This window comes from Hyperolius riggenbachi, chromosome 2, assembly GCF_040937935.1.
Source record: "Hyperolius riggenbachi isolate aHypRig1 chromosome 2, aHypRig1.pri, whole genome shotgun sequence".
Lineage (NCBI taxonomy): Eukaryota > Metazoa > Chordata > Amphibia > Anura > Hyperoliidae > Hyperolius > Hyperolius riggenbachi.
Window position 1 is genome coordinate 276625589 of NC_090647.1, and position 14051 is coordinate 276639639.

General features: G+C 42.0%; 1 protein-coding gene across 7 annotated transcripts in view; it reads left to right on the forward strand.

Annotated features, from left to right (window-relative positions):
* The window catches only part of BCAS3 (BCAS3 microtubule associated cell migration factor), a 1423373-nt gene that overhangs the window by 922411 nt on the left and 486911 nt on the right, over positions 1-14051 (forward strand). The window lies entirely within an intron of this gene.

The following is a 14051-nucleotide window of genomic DNA, read 5'->3' on the forward strand; positions in this document are numbered from 1 at the left end:
GTTATACAGCCATTAATATGGAACAAAGATAGAAAACAGAAAAAAGAAATAGTATATTACCACAGTATAGCACAAATTTAGCTTAATAAGTGAAAACAAGTAATCAATTTAATCGCATTTGTCCACTGGTCAACAGGTTAAGATGACAAGCGATATAATCCACAGATGAGGGGGCCATATATTGAAGGGCTCAGGGAAAGCAGCTTGGTTTAAATGTACAGTACCTCAGAACAGGCTAGAAGGTTCAAGGAGGAGCATGGTTTTTAGGCAAACTTCTGTATTATCTGCAAGTTTAGCGTTCATTTTTGAATCCACTCTTTTCATGACATTTGTGACTGAGAGAACTGTAGACCCCCATGTGGCAACTATATGCATCTTAGCAGCATTCAGAATATGCTGCATGCTCTGGATGTCGGAGCGAGGGCAATTTATGGCCCTGGAGAATAAACCCTAGGCCCTTTTTAATTTTTTTTTTTTCATGGTTCTGGAAATTAGTTGAATAATTTTACTCTGAAAGTTTGAGACTCTGCGAAATAACCACCAAACGTGGAACAAAGAGCCCCGAAAGCAGTGGTCAGAAATAGAGTTATCAAAGGCATGTAACCTGGGAAGGGGGGGAGGGGGGATTTAAACATGTTCCATGATAATTTTAAAATAAAAAGTGCTTCTCTACATTGAAAAAAAACCCCACAACTTTTATTTGTGTTTTCATCCCATTTACCACAAAGACTTGAATCGTGTCTTTGACATTATAGTCTTTCACATTGGGTAATCTCATAAATGGGCATGGTAAAACATTACTTTTATTGTAATAATCCCATTGCATTTGCACTAATATAGTCTGTTTACATGTCTACAGTGCACATGACTCCCATTTAATTGCCCCAGTTTAGTTTTTTTCTATCCTAAAACCTCATATAGTGTCCCCCTTATAGTGCCTTCATTTGTACCACTGCTTTCTGCAGTCCTTTTAGTGGTTTTTGTGCTATGTGCCTATTGTAATGGTTCTTATAGTGGCCACTGTGCTGTGGCCTCCTATAGTGGCCTCTCTTGCAGTATGGGCAAATATTAATATTTATAATGGCACAATAGAAAAAAAGTAGACAGGCACTACACTGCTAGTGCTTCCCACTCCGGGTATAAAGGACGTGCACAATGTTAGGAGGGTTCACCCTGGTAGAACTGCTGCGTGGATGCGTGCTCAAAACATGAATGCAAACACAATATATTGTTCAAGTTGAAGAGTAAAAGAATGTTTGGCACCTGCTTTCCACATAAAATGACGTTATTGCTCGTGTCTTCCAATAAAAAAATAGTTCCAAACATGTGGAGTACAAATAGTAAAATTCCTACCAGGTTCCTCAAGTGCTGTGGGGTCAGATGGGAGCGATGTCGGGGCCTGACGGCCGTTTCGCTCTATTGAGCGTCCTCAGAGGCTCTCTGTACATTAACAGTAATATTTATCTAATTCAAAGAATATATAAATAGGATGTAATGGAAAAAATATGAAAATCTGACTTTGCATTCATTTATTTTACAACATTGTCATGCTGCAAGGTCCTCTTTCGTCCCTTCATTTGCAATTTAGTCTTCTGACAGATTGTGCTCATGCACCCTCTGGTACATTGAAAATTCCATAGTGATGGTTACCTGACCAGACCTTGTTACAGAAAGGCAGCCCCAAACCATAACATTGCCACTGCCACCCTTTACAGTTGGTTTTGAGATCATCAGGTGAAATTCTGTCTTTGGTTTTTGCCAAGCATGGTCCCAATCTGTGGCCCTATGCTGTATTTGCCTTGTCTGTTTAAAGCACATTGTTCCAGAGGTCCTGGTCTTCCTTAAAAAATAAGTTTAGTTTTGAGTGACTAAATTCTGGGGTTTTTAGCCTTTGCTCAGCATCTTGCCCCCTCTGCTCATCTGAGTTACGTGTAGCGCATTGTGGGATGTGACCCCATGACTTTTCCCGCTTGTAATGCTGTGAGCAGCATAATCCGGTTTTCGGAATAAGGAAACCTGGATTCAAACACCAACACTAGTTGATATGTCTTTGAAATAGTTTACATAACACATGTTCTTCCAAGATCCTCTTTCATGATGTTCTACTCCATTGTACATGTTTCCAATCTTAGGTATTTATTATAGGGATATATATAGGAGTAATTCCTGAACCAGAGATAGGTCAAGAAGCAAGGAATAAGTGGTACAGAAGTCATGTGGTCATGTTCTCCCACTATCTTAGATTAAAAAAAATGTTGAATCTGTGATTTCTGGACAGTTGCGCTGCTTTCTTTATGCTACATACGTTCTATAAACTTGGCAACGGAAAATATCTGTATTTGCTTAAAATATGACCTGAGTGAAGATCACATCACACATTAGGAGTCATTCTCAGTCATCTACATAATACAAACGGGTTCACAAACTTTTGTTCTACAACAATATATAAATCTCAAGTGGCATCGGTATCTATAATTTTGCCTCTCAGTGCCATTTATCTCTAGATATTGCAGTTCAGTTAGAGCCTTGGCTGGATCATTAATGAGTCTGAAATAGCACTACTGGACTGCCTTTCCTATTAGCGTAGCAATAAATAATGCATGAAAGACAGACCTAAACATTGCAACGCTGTGCAGCAGAACGTGCTGCTTCGTTGGCGTAATTGCTAATAATAAGAACATAATCATTAAAGCCTCGTAAAAAAATGTATAAGCCTGTGAGATTCCAAACAGATTTTTCTCCCTGTTTTTACACTCTGCTCTCAATTTTGTGACATTAGCCCAGAGGGAAACACCGGTCCATAGGATCGCACTGTGTATCCTTTGTGCTAAGTGTCACTGCACAAACACATATAGTTGTCTCATAGCGTGCTAACCCAGCGAGGGTCAGCTCCAGTCTGTGGCCGCTAAAAATGAAAAACATGCCCCAAGTGGGGACAAGAACAGGGTCAACAGCTGGCAGAGGATATGGCAATCATTTATATAAATATGCTTTCTCAAGCCCGCAAAAACAAAAAACCCAAAACCAAACAGCTGGGAAGGGTTGGAAGTAGCCCCAAGGCTGGTTAGTTTCCTTCCAGATGGGGAGGTTAGACTGGGGCTAGCCAGACTGCTTCACATAGACTTCCGATTCACATTAGAAATAAAAAGAGAGGAGGGAAGGGAACAGGAAGAACAGCTACAAGCGTGACTGCTCCGTTTTTCACCTAACTTAATCAAATAAGTGAGGAGTTTCTGAGGCGGAAGACTTGCATTTATTCATATGCGTGTTTTTTTCCTTCTTGCTTCTTGTTCATCACTGTCAGGTTCACGCTCGTGCTTGTTAACCCCTGCAAGACCTCTGATGATTGCAGTGTGTGACTTGTATTGTCCATCAGCCTGAATATATATAATCACTGTCACTGCTTGTAAATTAAATGCATACAGTATATGTATTATTTGCTGCACAGCATGCAGAGGTTAATATCTGCCACTGTGAAATGTTTCTGTCACGCGCTTGCTATCATCGTGACTATTAATTCTATCATTGTGCTAAACTGCTTTTCAGGGTCAGTCAACTTTTTGGATTTATTGTTAATACCTTTTTATGAAGCAGAGCAGCAGCCAAAGTGCAGTATCCAATAGCAACAAATAGTCAGATTTTATTGCTTTGGCTACACTAAGCTGGAAGCTGAAATTATTTTTGCAGTGCACGGTTAGCATCATGTTACTCTGCAAAGGGTTAACAATCAACGTGTGTCAGTTATGCATATTTTTCAATCTCACATTTTGCATGGTTTGGACTGTGAAACATGAGCTGTGCAACCTGCTATAAATTGTACTGGTAACACATCTGAACAATGCAAACCATGGAGAAGTTGAAAGAGATGCATAAAGCAGAACTGTAGATCGAAAATAAACACATTGTTTCACTTACCTGGTGCTTCCCCAAGCCCCCAGCAGCTGTCCTGTCCTGCGCCGGTCCTGCCCGAGCCTCCGGTCTCCTGCCGCCGCTCCGTCCTGTACCTCGACTTGTAAGTCGAGACCAGTGCAGCCCTGCCAAGCGTATCCTTTCTTCGCATTCCCCTCTGCAATAGCAGGTAACGCGAAGAAAGGATACGCGGGACCAAAGCCGCGCAGGCGCAGTGGCCCGGCGGCGAAACTGAAAGTAGCTGGGGCGGGAGAACGGAGGCTCGTCGAGGAGCGGCGCGGGACAGGACGGCTGCTGGGGGCTTGGGGAAGCCCCAGGTAAGTGAAACAATGTATTTATTTTCGATCTACAGTTCCGCTTTAAGCAAGTATTAGACTACTTTCACAGTAGGACGTTGGGTTTGATGCGACGTTAAGGGTGCATAACGTGACCCTAACGCAACGCATATACAGTTTAACAGTGCGACATTAAAGTCGCAACTTAGACAATGTATTTACTATGGAACGAAAACGGCGCATGCGGAACATTTTAAAAAAGAGAAAAAAAATTACTGAGCATGTGCAACACAAGTAACGCAGCAGATTCATTGCTAAACGCACAGCATGCAGCACTTTCTAAGAACGCTACACATTACACACTAATGCAACGTGTGCACTGTGAATGTTGCACAGACTTTTGCATTTCTGTGCGTTACTCTGCATTAAAACATTTTATAACGTGCGACTTCAACGTCGCACTGTGAAAGAGGCCTTAATATAAATGATCTGTACCAGAGACGAACATTGCTGAAGTTATGTGCACAGTTTGTATTTTTCCTTTAAAAACTGATCTGAAACCCATTCTTTTACCTCACAAGCCTGCTGGTCCTTTGATATTATAGATAGCTTAAATTGGACCTGAGCTTCCTCTCTGCTTTAAGCAACAGCATAATAACTTTTAAAGAAAAACGTTTCTTTGTCACAGCTGATACAAATCCTGCAATAAATCTGCAGTGTGTCTACTTTCTGTTTTCATGGAAGCAGACGTAGGGTTAACATCCTGTGTTTACAAATTAGCTGCTCTGCCGAGGCAGCTAGCTCCTTCAGCTAAGAGATCAAATGACAGTTGCGATTAGTCACAGATAAGGGGGAATTAGACAAGCTGAACGCTCTAAATGCACACAGGGTGCATTTCTCTTTGTTTTCCTTCTGTTTTGTGCAAGAGTTCAGGTCCACTTTTAATGAGCTGCATGGAGGCTTAGGATCTCACAGTATTTTCACTTTTTTTTTCACTGGGATTTTAGCAACTTTGACTGACCGATTGTCTGGGTGTGCAATCTATGCTGAAGGTAATCACTGATTATGTATTTTGGCATCCTATGCTGTATTTTGTCACAGCCTAGCCTGCGTTTGTTAAAGGTTAACAAACATCCACTGTAACATTCCAGATTGCATCTTGCACTTCAGGTTTCATATGTTGTTGATTTAGAATAGACATAGAACGCATAGGTAACCCCCAGACAGGTGGCCTATTATAAAAGGACAGAAGAATCTGAAGATCACCAGGGCAGATGTACACATTTCAAAGGGAACATGGGTGATTAAAAGTGGGTGTGGTCAGTGATTGAAGTGTGCTAAATATTTTTGGGAACAGGCAGTCTACCCCTAATAAAGACTTGAACACCCTAGCTTCCTAAACACACAGTCCATGTTCCTAATACAACCCTTCCTATGAGCACAGGCAGCCCATGCTCATTTCTAGATGCCAGAACTCTGTTTACTGTGAAGTTTGATTTCACAGCAATCATTGTTTTCCCTTCAGATTCTATATCGCAATCTTCACCACACTCTAATACTTAATCACCTGTATCTTATGCCTTTTTTTTTTTTACAAATGTGTAGTAACTTATGCTGCTGAAATCTTGTGTTGATCCTTTGATACTCATACAGCACTCATCTTTTAGCTATTCTACCATGTCATAATAGGCAACTAAATGGTTAAAGGTCAAGTTCAGATGCAAGTGTTTTCATAGCCCTGTGTAGACTTGTGTAGAGCTTGTCCTGGTGATCAGTCTTCTCAGAGTTCAGTGTGTGTCCTGTACTTCTCATGTCTCAACAATGTTCTGATGTAGTGGCAAACAGTAACAGCCTTATCCATCACATAGGAGCATATATAGCTGAGTCAAACTTGGCACTGTTCCTTTTAAGAACCCCATGAGACAACTGTGTTATGTGCTTCACATGCTTACATGTACACAAGTGGAAATAAGGTCTGCTATTAACTGGTGTAAAGGATTGTACTTTTCTCAGTCATAATGGAGTGTCATCTTTGGGTGTTGCAAAGTTTGTGGTGGTGTAGTTTTGGTCAGCAGTGTGCGGAGCCTACAATAAGTTGTGATGGATTTTCTGGGAATGGTCATATTCTTATCTGCTGCTATTTGTCTGATTATGGTTCTTTAACTGTTTAGAGATGTAGTTCCCATGGATTATTACTAATGTGTCTGCAAATATTTGCAACTGTAATGTATGTTTCATTTATAGCCACAGACAGGTACTCTTACTGACTTGGTATGAGTGATTTGGACACCCCCTTTGTGATTCAGCAAAGCGGAAAAAGTCAGTTGTTGGCATGTAATGTTGAGTTGCAGAGTTTACCTCCTTTGGAGATCTGTATGTTATTCATCAGGGTGAATGCATGTTCTGAAAGGAAGACAGGATGTGGAGTCTGTGTCATATTAGCTTATAGTAAATACCGGTTGTCAGTGTAACACAGACTCCACCCCATTTTTCTTGTCAGATATTTCTCTATACCTAATGAGAGAAACTAAAGTACCTGGATGATGTAAAAGCTGAAGAGTCTTTTGGGTAAGGCTATCTCCTCCCTTGGCTTTTACAAAATTTCTGCAGATTGCCTCTTGCAGGACTACTTATTTTCCCTGAAAGTATACTTGTCTTTTAAAAGCATATTAAATGTGTGCAGTTTAGAGTAAGTCAATGTAATGTTACAAATACATGTGCAATGTGGAATTGTATTTACTTACTGTGAAAATGCAAATAAAAAAAATGTGAATGAAATGTGATGTTCTGGCTGCCTGTCAGCTGTAGAAAAGTAGAATAATACCACATAACTGCATTGACAGAATGTGGTGGAACGGACTCCCAATGTGATTAGCCCAGAGATATCCAGGGATATATACACACATCTTAATGGGACTTGCACTGTTTTGTGTGTGCCCAGTAAGGACAGAGCCATTAGCTCTTCAGAATGCATTTATAACATTGCACTCGGGGATGAAAGATCCACAAGGCTTTTGTGCCACAAGTGAGGCATTTTTCACTGGAATTATGAAATCTGACAGGTTAAAAGGCTTCCTTTTTTCCTCGACTAAGAGTACATTTCAGAAAAGCATCTTTTCCTTTATTCTGTGCCTATGGCAAAATTCTTGCTTTAAAGGAGTCACTCTCTCCTCTTCTTAGCTGTCATTTTCAACGCACATCTTATAGTATATGAACCGATTCCAAGGTTTTATGCAAATCTGCTTCCTCACCAACCACACAAGGTAAATGACTCACACTTGCAGAAATAGATGATAAATAAGGTAGTATTTTTTTCTAGGGAGACCAAACTGATAAGCATAATTACACATCATGATGAGGTCCTATAGCGGAAACATGGATCCCCGGACGCTAGGACAGGGTTTCCTGGTCACCCCTTTTACCCTTTAGCAGCCATTTATGTAGAGGCTTACAAGTGCTCCAGGCCAATTTATTTTAGCACATTTCTTGTATTTATTTGTTGCATTCCCCTGCTTCTAATTAGTACTTCTGTAATGTGTATGTATGGCCACTTGTTACTAGTGGGTGGTGTGAGACAATAACAGAGGACTTCTGCCTTCAGTTTCTGTATTTTCTGCTAGTAGAGAGAGATCTAAGCATTCCAATTTACAGCACAACAAGTTCTGCCAACTGTGTTAAAAAGCAGTGCACTTATCTCAAATGAGATAACTCTATTGAAGCTGCTTATGGGCTGATTACTGACAGGTCTAAGATACTGTAATCAGGTTCTGTAACTACTCACATACAGTATAACCAGTGCCTAAAGTGCATCTAACTGGCCCCAAGACAAGTATCATTCATATGTGTCATTAATTATGGGGTTGTGTTAGTAACACTGCTCTAGGCATATGTGAACAACAATATGTCACAACATGAATGTGAGTGGATCATCCCTTCACATACAGTATACAACAAATAAGGTGAGACAAGGCAAAAATGGTAAGAAACGTATGACCACCAGTGATGCTACTATCTACAGGTGAGTATATCTGTATTATTCATTGACAGTGTTCAGGATAAATGCTGATAAACTCATCTCAGCTTTGCTGCAGTGTCTGCACCTCACATTTCTCTATTCAGCATGGGTACACTTGATGGGCTTACATGGGGGTTGAGTAATAACAAACTGAGCCTCCAACTGCTCTTGAGCCCCACATTAGCTACTATGGCTATTGTTGCACCCTTACCCAGAACGCTGGTCTTGTACCTGTTTTTGGCTCTCTTAAGGTCTAGCTCACTTTGAGTTTCCTCCTATCTACAGGGGAGTATCTCTGCATTTTTCAATTAGAGTGTACTGTACAGGACAAATGCTGAGAAATACAGCACAGCTTCCCTGAGGGGTATGAAACTTACATTTCTCTGTTCAGCTTGAATACTGTGATGAGCTTTCATGGGGCAGATGAATAACAAACTGAGCCTCCAACTGCTCTTAAGCCCCACAGTAGCCTCTATGGCCACTGCGGCACTCTTACCCAGTATGCCGGTCTTGGGCCCATTTCTGAATCTCCTTAGGATTATCCCCCATCCCCCAACCCCTGATTGGGCAGTCATGATGGGAAAGACTGCTAAGGCTCATCCCTCCGCTGGAAAGGTGTAACCAGGGCCGGGCCAAGGCAGAGGCGCGAGAGGCTCCAGCCTCAGGGCGCAGTTTAGGATGGGGCGCACAACTCACTCAACTATCATACCCCTATTGTGTTTGAGGCAGAGAGAAATAAGAAAAGGGGATGCAGGGCTTTGACTGCAAGCCAGATGACTAGAGATTAAGATGTTGAGGGCGCCCCTTAGTCTAATAGCAATCAGTGTGTGACGGCTGGGGTGGGAGGCAAGGAGGGGCGCACTTTAGTGTCTCAACCTTGGGTGCTGGAGAGCTTGTCCCGGCTCTGGGTGTAGTTCGAACAGCACGTGCCGATAGAGACAGCACATGAGAGAGAAAGAAATGTCTTTCCCTGACCCTCTATCCGGCAGCTCCAAAAGCTGTGGGTTGGTATCAGAGAACATGTTGTAGGACCTGTCAGCAGTGTCTTTCAGACAACGGCAGGATCTAGTAACACAGTTGTATATAATAATAGACTATTGGATTTCAGCGTTGCTATACATAAAACTGCAGTCTCACATCTGTAACTAGAGATGCATGTTACAACTATATGCTTTAGTACTGTATTATCACATGCTGTGCCAACATCACATTATATGATCTCTAGCCATCTCCACTAGTTACAAGCTGCATTTGTCAGTGCCAATAGTAGAAAATGGTGATGTGCGATTGCTCAGATATTAAAACACTGATCTTTTCTGACAAAACTTTATAAAAATGTAGACAAGGTGAAGAATAATCTGAGTTACCCATAGCTCTGCTTACTGAAGTGATGACTTTTCTGACACCATAGTGCCTTTTTACTTGTGGAGTCTTCAGCAGATGTGTATGTTTTATTCTAGTAATCCTGACTGAAGTTGTTGTGAGGTTGAGAAAGATCCATGCATTGGCAAAGGTTTTGTAGACAGAGGCGGACTAAACTTCCTTTCTGTGACTTGTCAACATGTTTAAAGCAGAGCTTTTATGGTAGCTTCCACTGGTGGGATGTCCAGCAGAGAACATGCTCTCTCCACCCATTTATCATTCAGTAAAGCTCTTTTTAGGTAGGGAGACATGCTGCTCGCTCTGTCTTTAGACTGGCTGCACTCTATCACTCTCCTGATTGGTTCTGTCTCCAGCAGGCTGGAATCTGCAGCCTCAAGTCTGGATTTCTGTTCACAGTGCAGTTTGCTGACATGGAAACTAGAAGCATACAAGGTTATGAAGCTTGTGCGCTTTGAAGATTGTTTCATTTAACAAGTCAGTTACTGTTATCCAGATGTGTATCTTGTAACTCCTCATTAAGTTCAGTGAATAGTTAATCTCCCTTTCTTGGATCTAAAGCCATGCTTTTTAATGCTTGTTGTATTAAATTCAGCTTTTTTTTCCTCCAAAATTTAGTTTTAAAAGACATAAACTTCCTTGTACCACTTCTTTTTGTGCGAAGGGTGAGGATGAGTGGCTTTGACACAAAGGTGGCATTTTGTAAAGCACAACTGAATCCAGAGGGATATGGAGGCTGCCATATTTATTTCCTTTTAAGCAATACCAGTTGCCTGGCTGTTTTGCTGATCCTCTGCCTCTAATACTTTTAGCCATATACCCGGAATAAGCATGTAGCAGTTCAGGTGTTTCTGGCATTGTCATCATATCTGACAGGATTAGCTACATGCTTGATTCTGGTGTTATTCAGACTGCTATTCAGACTACTGCAGCCAAAAAGATCAGCAGGGCTGCCAGGCAACTGGTATTGTTTAACCTCTTGCCGACCGCGTCACGCCAGTAGGCGTGGCCGCGGCGGCAACCCCAGGACCGCCTAACGCCAATTGGCGTAAAGTCCTGGGGCTCTGTTTTGCAGGAGATCGCGCGCAGGCTGCGCGCGCATCTCCTGCTTGGGGGGCGGAGCTCCGCCCCGCCTTCAGTCTCCGAGTTGCCACTCGGGAGACTGTTAGACGGCGTGATCGCCGTCTATTTACTCTGTGCAGCGCTGCGATCAGCAGCAGCGCTGCACTGGGGACAGCCGTGTGACACGGCTGTCCCCCTGGGGGACAAGAGAGCGATCGGCTCTCATAGGCAGAAGCCTATGACAGCCGATCGCCGTAATTGGCCGGCTGTGGGGAGGGAGGGAGCGAGGGAGGGAAAAAAAATAAACATGGGGGGAGCGATCAGACCCCACCAACAGAGAGCTCTGTTGGTGGGGAGAAAAGGGGGGGGGGGAATCACTCGTGTGCTATGTTGTGCGGCCCTGCAGCTTGGCCTTAAAGCTGCAGTGGCCTTTTAAACTAAAAATTGCCTGGTCACTAGGGGGGTTTAGCCCTGCAGTCCTCAAGAGGTTAAAAGGAAATACATATGGCAGCTTCCATATTCTTCTCAATTCAGTTGTCCTTTAATGATTAGTAGTAAATTAGTACTTTTGGGGGTTATATAGAAGGTTGGAGCAAAACATTTTTTCCCTGCAGGCTAGATTCACAGTGGTCAGTTGCATAACACATATATAATAAGTGTGAACTGCAATGGCGACTGGCCATAGACTTCAGTGCAAAGCCTGCATGCACTGAGTTAGAATAACGAGATCTGTTACAATGCAGTACCATGAACAGGCCCATAGAACTGTATGGGCAGTAAATTGAATTATTCAATTCAATGCAACTGAGCACTGTGAATTAGCCCTATGTCTCCATATGCTATATTTGGGAACATTTTAAAAAAATAAATTATTTATTTAAAGTGAACCTTAAAAAAATTTAAGAAACTGTAAACCTATGGTACCCTGATTTACACATTAAAGGGATACTGTAGGGGGGTCGGGGGAAAATGAGCTGAACTTACCCGGGGCTTCTAATGGTCCCCCGCAGACATCCTGATGCTCCGGCCCCGCCTCCAGTTCACTTCTGGAATTTCTGACTTTAAAGTCAGAAAACCACTGCGCCTGCGTTGCCGTGTCCTCGCTCCCGCTGATGTCACCAGGAGTGTACTGCGCAGACACAGACCATACTGGGCCTGCGCAGTATGTCTGCGGGGGACCATTAGAAGCCCCGGGTGAGTTCAACTCATTTTCCCCCGACCCCCCTACAGTATCCCTTTAAGTTGATCAGACCTCTAAATTCATTGGACGTGGTCAGAAGAATTCATGCGGATTATTCTAATTTATTGAATTTGCTAAACATTAAGGCCCGGTTCACATTAGCGGTGAGGGGCCATATACTGTATAAACGGACCAGTATACAGCCTAATCCAATGTTAAACCAATGGATCTGTTCACATCCATCCGCTTGTACGAATCCATTGTCCGTTACGCTCTACGGACAAAAAAAATGCAGCAGGACCTAATTTCCCAGAACCGTTTTGCCCAGCGGACCTGAAACGGAAAGTTTTGCAGCTACATAGGAACAAATAGAAAACTGACCATTTACAGCACACTGGCTGTAAAAACTGACAGTTTTTACCTGATCCTGATGGCCGGATCCCTATGGCCGCTTCCGTGAAAAGATGCAAATGTGAACCGGGCCAATTATTGTATTCATACCACATGGTTTCAGGAAAGATCCTATGATCTGAGCTTCTTGCTGAGATTTAAGGTATTTTGAGTAGTTACTTGAAAAAATCGGTGTTGTTCCAGTACTAAAAGTTAATGGCTATATGGAGAAGTGTTTATTAGGAGGCTCAGAGTTTACAATAGTATTGCTACATATTGTTTGCTTTTATAATAATAATAATAATAATACAAAGAATGCCTATAAGGTCCTAAAACAGTAGGGGACTGAGGCTGCACTAAGCAATTATAAGGAGTGCAATAAAAATTGTAAAAAAGAAATTAGGCTGGCAAAGATCGAAGCTGAAAATCAAATCGCTAGGGATATCAAATCTAACCCAAAAAAGTTTTACAAGTACATCAACTCTAAAAAAAGATAGGTTGACTGTATAGGAATCCTAAAGGATGAGGGTGGGAACTCAATGGTGGATGACCAAGGTAAGGCAGAGTTATTAAATGCTTTCTTTGCTTCTTTCTTCACAAAGGAAACAGCACTGTTGCAAATTACAGAGGCAGAAGAGTCTCAATCTTCTAACTGTAATATTAAATACTTAACGCAGGAAGAAGTAAAGGCAAGACTAAATAAATTGAAAATAGACAAGGCAACTGGCCCGGATGGCATGCATCCTCGGGTCCTAAGAGAATTAAGTTCAGTTATAGCTAAGCCCCTTTATCTTATCTTTTGTGACTCTCTTGCAACTAGCAGAGTCCCAGTGGATTGGCGTACAGCCCACGTTTTCCCATTATTTAAGAAAGGCAAAAAATCTGATCCAGGAAATTATAGACCTGTAAGCTTAACATCAGTTGTATGCAAACTATTTGAGGGGTTACTAGATACTATACATGACTTCATAGTAGAAAATAATCTTATTTCTCAGCATCAACATGGGTTTACTAAAGACAGGTCCTGTTTGACTAACATGCTCAGCTTTTATGAGGTAGTGAATGCTAATATGGATATTGGGAATGCTGTAGATGTGATATACTTGAACTTTGCAAAGGCCTTCGACACTGTTCCCCACAGAAGTCTGGTGCAAAAGTTGAGGATGCAAGGACTGGGGAAGAGTTTGTGTGCATGGATAGGGAACTGGCTAATGGACAGAAAACAAAGAGTTGTGGTCAATGGATCGTACTCAAAATGGGAGACTGTTAGCAGTGGGGTCCCACAGGGGTCTGTACTGGGTCCAGTGCTCTTCAATTTATTTATTAATGACCTAGTAGATGCAGTAGTGAGCAATGTTGCTATTTTTGCAGATGATACAAAATTGTGCAGAATCATCAACTCTCAGGAAGATAGTGTCATATTGCAACAGGATCTGGATAGGATGGCTATATGGGCACATACAGTACATGGCAGATGAAATTCAATGTTGACAAATGTAAAGTCATGCATTTTGGTCGTACCAATGGTCTAGCACCATACAAAATAAATGGGATACAGTTGGAAACATCAAACCTGGAGAAGGACTTAGGAGTACTCATCGACAACAAGTTAAATAATCATACTCAATGCCAAGCCGCTGCAGCTAAAGCGAACAAAATTTTGGGATGCATTAAAAGGGAAATAAAAACTCGAGATGCTAGCATAATATTGCCCCTGTTTAACTCTCTAGTAAGGCCACATCTGGAATATGGAATTCAGTTCTGGGCACCACATTACAAAAAAGATATTGCAGTTTTAGAGCAGGTGCAGAGACGAGCTACAAAATTGATACGTGGGATG